Source organism: Oculina patagonica, chromosome 13, assembly GCF_052425735.1.
Source record: "Oculina patagonica isolate OP01 chromosome 13, crgOcupat, whole genome shotgun sequence".
In the NCBI taxonomy this organism is placed as follows: domain Eukaryota; kingdom Metazoa; phylum Cnidaria; class Anthozoa; order Scleractinia; family Oculinidae; genus Oculina; species Oculina patagonica.
Genome location: NC_135770.1, coordinates 4,375,671 through 4,384,067, shown reverse-complemented (window position 1 = coordinate 4,384,067; position 8,397 = coordinate 4,375,671). Strand labels below are relative to the sequence as shown.

The window sequence follows — 8,397 nt, the reverse complement described above, 5'->3', positions numbered from 1 at the left end:
AATATTAAGTCTATTTTAGGTGCTCGCCGCGTAAAAAATCGCAACCCTGTGCATAGGACTAAATGACATTATTTTATTTTATTTGAAGCGATTTTTTAATGTTTAAACCTTTCTTCAAAAATAGTTCTATAATTCAGGAAAGCTTAATTTTCGCGTGGAACGTTTAAGAGAAAGAAAACAGGAAAACATACAACGGTTTTGTAAGAAGCCGACGCCATCGATGTTCACACTTGCACATTTCACCCTGACCAGTGTGCTGTGTTTGACGCTTGCACAAAGTTTAATCTCCGTCGAAAACAATGGCTTGAGAACTTTTATGTTCTGTGTTCTGATCAGGCAAGTGTATTCTGAGTTCTCTTTAAGCGGAGTTTTTTCTTTCAAAACGGATAAGTTTCCCTTTGCTGATTCATAGTGTATCACATCCAATGCACTGTTTCTAAAGCGATTCTAGCGAGTTTTCTGCGGCTACAGTATTTCTTTTAGTCTTTTAACGCAGTTAAAATGCGACGTATATATTCTGGCTTCAAAAATATTCACTTAAAAGCGAGATCACCTAATAAGATGCTGCAGTGAGTTAAAATAAAAACAGTGTCATCCTTTCTTCTTTTTATAAAGAATGATATATTTCCGAAAGGTTTTAAACCCGATTGCTGAATTTATTTGGCTAAACATAGAGCGTCTATGACTCTATTGCACGTTTGGCGCTATCCTGGTAATTTTCAGACCAGCAAGAGCCTAAAATGGACGAAATAAGTTGTGCGATTTGCCAAAAAAATCGCTTGAAGATGACATGGTATCTTTCCGTCTGAAGGGAAGTCAGGGTATAAACTGCGCAAGCGCAGAGCGCAATGACAACATCCAAACTGTTCCCGGTCAAAAGGTACACAAGACATGTCGCCTCGCGTATTGCCACCCTAGTAACATTGCCCAAGCCAAGAAACAAGAAATTACAAGGTCGCAAACTTCAAGTAAACGTCGTTCATTGGATCGCAAGAGTGAAAAATTCTTTAGCTTTGAAACGGACTGTTTCTACTGTTGTAACGAAATTCATTTTGGGAAGCAAAAAAGAAAGCCAGGAGAAGTGTTCCGTGTGACAACCCTCGAGACGAGAGAGACTATACTAGAGACATGTTCTGAAAGAGGGCATTCTTGAGCTAAAGTGGTACAGGCGAGAATTTTATGCCCATTATCTGCCAGCCGTCGATGCCGTATACCATCAGGCATGCAACGTCAACTTCAGGACAAAGAAAACAATTGCCAAAAGTATTCAGTGCCTCAGATCAGCCTGATAGTAAGAAAAGAAAAATCGGACGTCCACAAGATGAAGAAAAAACAAAGCTTTTGTCAAAGTGGTGAGCGTTTTTAAGGATAACGACGACAAACAAATTACTGTCATGGATCTAATGGATAAAATGGAGGAGTATCTTGGTGACTCAACTAGCTACTGCCGCATATAACTGCACCCTTATGAAAGCAAGACTTCAGGAACACTTTGGCGATCAGATTATTGTAACCGAGATCAACGGAAAGCCAAATGTCGTACCATTTAGAAGTACCGCATCAGCTATTCTGCACGAATTTCACTCACAACAAAAGGATGTTGATCTGGATACGGAAAAATTAAGTATAATCAGAACTGCCTCAAGGTTGATCAAGAATGACATCGAATTGCTTAAAACATCTAACGAAGTCTACCCTTTGATCGAAACAGAAAAAGCCAGCCACGCTAAAGATGTTTTTGGAGGGTATTCTGGTTGGTAAAGATAACGCGAAATTAGAATCAGTTGGACAGGATATTGTTCAGGCGGCGCGACATCACATGTATTTCCTCCACTCTGAAATTTGTGTCTGAACATGCACGGCGCCACAACATCGCTAATCCCATCATTTGGTGGAAGGCGTTCAACATAATCAGCACCGAACCAGCTAACAGTGACTAACGCAAAATAATTTTGCGATTTAGTGCCTTTCACACACAAATGACCTCCCTTGGGAGCATTGGTCAAATCACCAGTTGGCAGGATCAGGGTTGTGGGGAAGTTTCTGGACTTAATATATGTGTCAAACGCCATTGCACGCGCAGTCCGCGTGCACCTCATATAATGAGATTTATTTTGCTCACAAAATACTTTTTGATCAATTTTTCCTCCGGATGAAAGTTTTCAGGCATATTTGAAGTACATTTCATGGTTTTTGGATGAAATGAATGAACATTTGGCCATAAACAAGCATAATAACAACTTTTGTTTTTGAGCCTCGTTTTCATGTTACGCAAAAGCGACTTAGAATCCGTTAAATTTTCGAGATGTTCCCATGCACGGATCCTTAGGGACTTTTAGTATGTTGATCTAGAGACTTATTCGAAATGATTGGCGGTCAGAAAGCTTCGATCTGTTGCAATTAGTTGCAGGTCCAACCACAAAATGACTGGACTATTTTCAAATCGGAAAGAGATGAATGAGTCTTAGGAACAAACAATTTTTTGTTTCCACGTAAATGTGTTTTTATGCTCTTTTCTTTCGCCGTTTCTTTTTATGTTCTTCTCAGACAGGGGCTTGGGAAATATGAGGAAATGTTTGTGTAATTATTGGAGGTCTTCAGGACGACGGTGGACCGGAATTTTCGTTAAAATCTTTGGAACCCTTCAGTTTTATAATCCATTTGTGGGCCATCTACATCTATATTAACAATTCTGCTTGCAGTAGTCTAAGCACTGACCATGAGCCATTTTAGCTTTTGTAGAATAGTTATTTCTTTAATATTTTTGTTCAATTTACTTTTTCTCATTTGTGTTTTTCTTTTCTGTGTTAAAAACAAATGTTGTTTTCGCGTTGTCCCGGGAGTGTTTCGGGGCTGTTCTAGGAGGTTTTCGAGGATGTTCCTTGTATTTTGGCAGTGGTCCGGAGTGTTGCAGGGGTGTTCCGGGGTAGTTCCGGAAGTGTTCTGGGAGCCTTTCGGGAGTGTTCTTGGAGTGTTCCGGGAATGTTCTGGGTGTGTGTCCGGGGTTGTTCCGGGAATGGTTGGTGTGCTCTGGGTGTGTTCCGGGAGTGTTCGGTGTGTTCCGGCTGTGTTCCGGCTGTGTTAATCGCGTTCCGGGAGTGTTCCGGGTGTGTTCCGGGGTTGTACCGGGAGTGTTCGGTGTGTTCCGGCTGTGTTCCGGCTGTGTTCCGGGTATGTTCCGGCGGTGTTCCGGGTGTGTTCCGGCGGTGTTCCGGGTATGTTCCGGCGGTGTTCCGGGAGTGTTCCGGTGTGCATAATACAAAGGAAAAAACTGCTCACTTCCGTTGCAACAGAGTCGGGACTTTCCCGCTTTTACACTTACAATGGACTTTGTCATTTTTCAAAAACAAACAAACACTCTGTATGCTGCAGGCAGGCATTACACAAAACAAAAATTTTGTTTACTTCCGTTGCAACAGAGTCGGGACTTTTCCGCTTTTACGCTTACAATGGACTGTGACATGGTCCAACAGCAACCAAGCACGCTGTATTTTTAGGCAGGCAGAACACAAAGCCAAAATTTTGTTTACTTCCGTTGCAACAGAATCGGGACTTTCCCGCTTTTACGCTTACAATGCTCTTTTGTCATGATAAATCACGTGCACTGACCGGCTGTCAGCTGGAGTATACAGAAATGTGATTGTTATGCAACAAGAGTCCTGCAAAACCTTACAATTCTCTTTATTCTCTGTATTCGGAGGGATATTGCAAAATATTGCTTAGAATACTTTTTTTTATCATAAACTAGTGTCCTGATCAAACTGTTGATGCACAAATTAAATTTTTGCTGCAGATAAATTAATTACTGAAGTTTACCGCAAAAAGGGGTCAGGTCATGATGTTAGTTATTTTTGGACCTGGGCGGATTACTAATGCAGTGCAATTATTTATGTTTTTATGTTGTTTTTTTTTTAAATAAATTTTGCATTAAATAACAATATAGAACTGCCTGTAGGCAGCAATTGCTAATCAAGGCGGCCAGTGTTTTATGATCACGTGCTAGTTTTATTAAGCTTTAGTAGCCAGATATTTACTGATATGGGCCCAGTTGTTCAAAAAGTAAATAACGCTATCCACCGGATAAATCGCTATCCAGTGGATACGTGCTTACAGAACATACTTCGCTATCCATTGATGGATAGTTATTTTTCTGTTACATAGCGTTATCCACCTTTAGTGGGGCCAGCGTTGCAGTTCAGTGGCCTTTAAATTAATTGGTCCTTGAAACCAAAACACAGCACTAGCCTTTAGACCCCCTTTAGCCTGTTTGTTCTCTATTGTCTAACAAGCAACATTACTTTTAAAATCAACTATTTGAAGCCGCCTTAACTCAGTTCGCAGGGACCCTCCGAGAGGTAAATATACTTTTTGACGCGGATCTACAAAAATTTTCTCGCAGGTTTTAACAGTCTTTTTTCTCATTTTCAGTGCGACTTGGTTGTGTTTATTGTCTCAGGAAAAGTGAATCGCAACTTCGGTAAGTTTTTTATCAGTTACTTTGCTAATTGTTTTATTTACTGCATGAAAGTGCAAACTTTTTTGTACAAAAGTGGGTCGAAACTAACAAAAACTACTTTGCACATCAAATGCATTTTTGAGCGTCAAATTTAGGCAATAAAAATAAACGCGAACCTGTTTTGGTAATGATTTTGTACTCTGTAATGTACAACACTCGGTATCATTTACTTCTCTCATGCATTCACACCAACTGAGCGATGCCAGAAGTGGAACTTATAAGGACTGAGTTTAGTCTATTTTTTATTCCTTTTTTAAAATACTCGCTGTAAAACTTAACGTTTTCGAAGAAATTACTTCCATGGATCTAAATCGACAAAACCATAACTTCACAACAACCAAATGCCTTCCGGACCAGTTACAAACAACCGAGACTAACTTTGAAAACTCAGTTCGGACTTACAGCATTTCAAAACCCTATATCGCAATCCGTTTCGATCTTCTTCATTTTTTGTCCATCCGTACCTCCTTTTGTATTTGATGTGTTACTGAAATGTTCCCTCACTGTTCTAAGTGGCTATTTTTTTTATTTTAAGCAATTTGGTCGCCATGTTCTGATGTCTAAATTTGCCCAAAATCCGTAACACGACGGGATATAAGAAATAGATTCTCGACACGCATACCGATATATATGTTGTCAGTAAATGTTACGTTTTTGTTGTCATGTTCGCCCTTTGTTCTCAGTTAGTCACTTCAGTTTTGTTTCGTTTCGTTTCGTTTCGTTTTGATTTCTTTATTTCACGTCGTTTAAAGTTCGATAGAAGAGAAAACGATCATGCATGCTCTGTTGTTGAGAGATTTGCAAGTTGATACGCCACTTTTTCTTTTATGAATGCCCCTTTAAAAGATTATTAATGTGCATCTCAAACTATCCTTAATCATTTTTTCAATCCACGAGGTATCATTTTCAGAAAATACCGTAAACATCCGCGTATAAGCTCCCCCCGCTTATAAACCCCCCCCCCCCCCCCCCGTTATAGGCCTATCTACCTGTATACGTTAAAATACATCCGATTATAAGCCCCCTCTCCCGAATATCGTTACAAACTATTGATATGAATTTGATTTATGAGTTTTTAAAGGTTAATTCAAAACCATTTATGAACATCTTATTTCGATCAACCCTGCTGTGGCTCATTTAGAAAACGATTTTTATTCCGCTTTAAAGCCCTCCCTTCTCCACGATATAAGCCCTCCCAGTTTAAAGGTCCATCCAAAACCCCTTACGAAGTGTAAGGGCCTTATATGTGAAATTTTACGATATTTCGCTACAACGTTACAAATTGTCATTGATACCACACTTTACAACCAAGCGAATCCACTAAACTCACAATACAATTTCCTTCTGGCACACGGAGATCTACTTCAGTGGTCACATTTAGGATGAGCCATGACTTAGGTTTAACAGTAGTATATTTTTTTCAAGGTTGTAATCGAAAAAAACTTGAAATGTTGCTTGTTTATATATATATCATTCTAGGCAAGTTTCTAGTGTTTACAACTTGGGGAACTTGAGTACAATACCGCCTCGTGTAGAACGCAACAGAGCGAAAAAGAACGACCTAAAACTTCCGCTTATTTTCGAGCCAGTTCTTTGTTATTTTAAGTGACTGAATTCAGGCGGAACCTAGCCTTGAATCAAACAAACGCGGAGCAGCTGCAACGCGAATTTCCAACAAAGAAATTACAGAACAGCAGATGTTCAAATGAATGTTTTCGACAAACATTACTTAATTAGAGCAGCTGTGCAAAAGTAGTAGGTCAGCTTTGAAAATTAACATTTAAATCACAAGGCGTTGTCCTTGCCGTTGGCTCCGCTATACTTTTCTTGATAACGAATACACGTTTACACCAGTCGTTCATGCGCATCCTTAGTGCGCACGTTATCTAAACAAGGGCTGGTATCCGTTGCGTTACCTTCCCTTAAAGTTCACTCTCTTAAATGGTCGGTGATCTTTCCCCCCTCTTTTTCTGCTAGACAGTTTTCTATTCGAATTTTCGACAAATTGAAAAAACGTAAACAAAGCGTCAATGCAAAAAGTTTAAAAATTTCCAATTTTTTAATCCACATGGCATGGAGTCCTGCCAACTTGCAATTGCGGTTGTTTCTTCAGTGCAAATATGATCGCTTAATGATTAGATCTGCTTTGAAGAACGTTACCAGTTGAATTAATTTGATCGACGTTGACAATGATTTGGCAGAGCAAAAACTGCATTTCAGGGATTTATTTGAAAATATTTTTGGGATATTCAGACACCACAGACATTCTGAAACGAAGCCTTAATTTTCAGATTTTGGGTGGTCTTTTGGACATCTTATCTCCGCAACGAATTCAGTGACCCCAAATTTTTTTTTACATTTTCAGCATAAATAACATTACAGTGGTGAAATGTAAAAATGTCAATGTAAAAACCTCCAATATGATACGCAAATCCTCACATTCTATTTCTTTTACATACCTTGATCGCATTTTTCCAGCCGGCGAAATGACGGCTGGAATTTATAATTCACCTGCGTATTCAGGCTATACCTGTTTTCTTACGTGCTGACGTCATTATTTACATTTTGCCTCATTTACATACGACTTTGCATAGAGAAAGAACCATGCAATAGGCCATATTCGTATTCTCGGTATTGACTGGAACTAGCTTGCAATAGAGGCTCATGCGGGGGAATATCATTAAAAACAGCTTCATGTCATTTGCATTTGAAAAGATTACCCGCATTAGCCTCCATTGCAAGCTAGTTCCAGTCCAATACCGAGAATACGAATAAGGCCTATTCACGCCGTTGACACCAAACGTTAAAATAAACGTCACGCAATGCATGCAGAAGTGTTGACGTTTCCCAAGGGGTTTTAAATAATTTTCAGGAAATTTGTCAAAAAATTGAAGTATACTTCCTTCCTTCCTTCCTTCCTTCCTTCCTTCCTCCTTCCTTCCTTCCTTCCTTCCTTCCTTCCTTCCTTCCTTCCTTCCTTCCTTCCTTCCTTCCTTCCTTCCTTCCTTCCTTCCTTCCTTCCTTCCTTCCTTCCTTCCTTCCTTCCTTCCTTCCTTCCTTCCTTCCTACCTACCTACCTACCTACTCTACTAGGAAGGAGAATTAAATAGAAATCAAAACTGACCGGTAATATCGAAACGTGTTAGGATCATTATTGCTTTTACTGGCACGCCCAAGCAAATCCGAGCTGCGTGGAGAATGGGGAGAGCACGAGGTCATCGCGATCTCGAGTTGTTTCTAATTCTTCCGAGTAAAAAGCAAACGCCTGTCTATGCAGCTTACGATTAAAAATGCCACGGTGGTCATTTAAAAGGTTAAAAAAGAAATGCATTATTTTAAGAACTTAACGCTGAGCCTCCGTTTGTTACAAACATTGTAAATAAAAATAAAGGAGACATTGTTGATTCTTGATTTAAAACCAGCCTTAAACGAAAGCGTTGGCAGTTAGAAACTTTCTCTCTACTGGCCATAATGTTCGTTTTTCTTCTGCAGATTTTTAAGTCTGTTTGTTATTAATTAACAGCATTGCCATTTTTTTAGATTAGGTATCAGTCTTTTATTTCACATTTAAATCTTATTGTAATCTTGCTAACGGTCACTGCTGAAGATACTCGACTCTACTCTGCTCTACTTTACTTCACTGCTTCTCTTACTTTTCTTTTCTTTCTTTTCTTTTCTTTGATATACTCTACTTTACTTTACTTTGATTTACTTTGATTTGCCTTGCTTTGCTTTTATTTACATTACTAATTTTATACTCCAGACTGGAGAAAGGCATCGTTAGAGTAAGAGCTCTTGCCCAAGAAAAACAACACAGCTACCCCAGCCAGGGTTTAAACATAAAAGAACCGCTCATCCGAAAGCCAATGCTCCAACCGGCT

General features: G+C 39.4%; 1 long non-coding RNA gene across 1 annotated transcript in view; it reads left to right on the top strand.

Moving 5' to 3' along the window:
* Nucleotides 1-8,397, top strand: part of LOC144635973 (uncharacterized) — an 11,803-nt gene that overhangs the window by 2,504 nt on the left and 902 nt on the right. The window contains exon 2 of the long non-coding RNA XR_013567443.1: nucleotides 4,429-4,477. This is a non-coding gene — a long non-coding RNA (uncharacterized LOC144635973). The remainder of the gene's footprint in view (nucleotides 1-4,428; nucleotides 4,478-8,397) is intronic.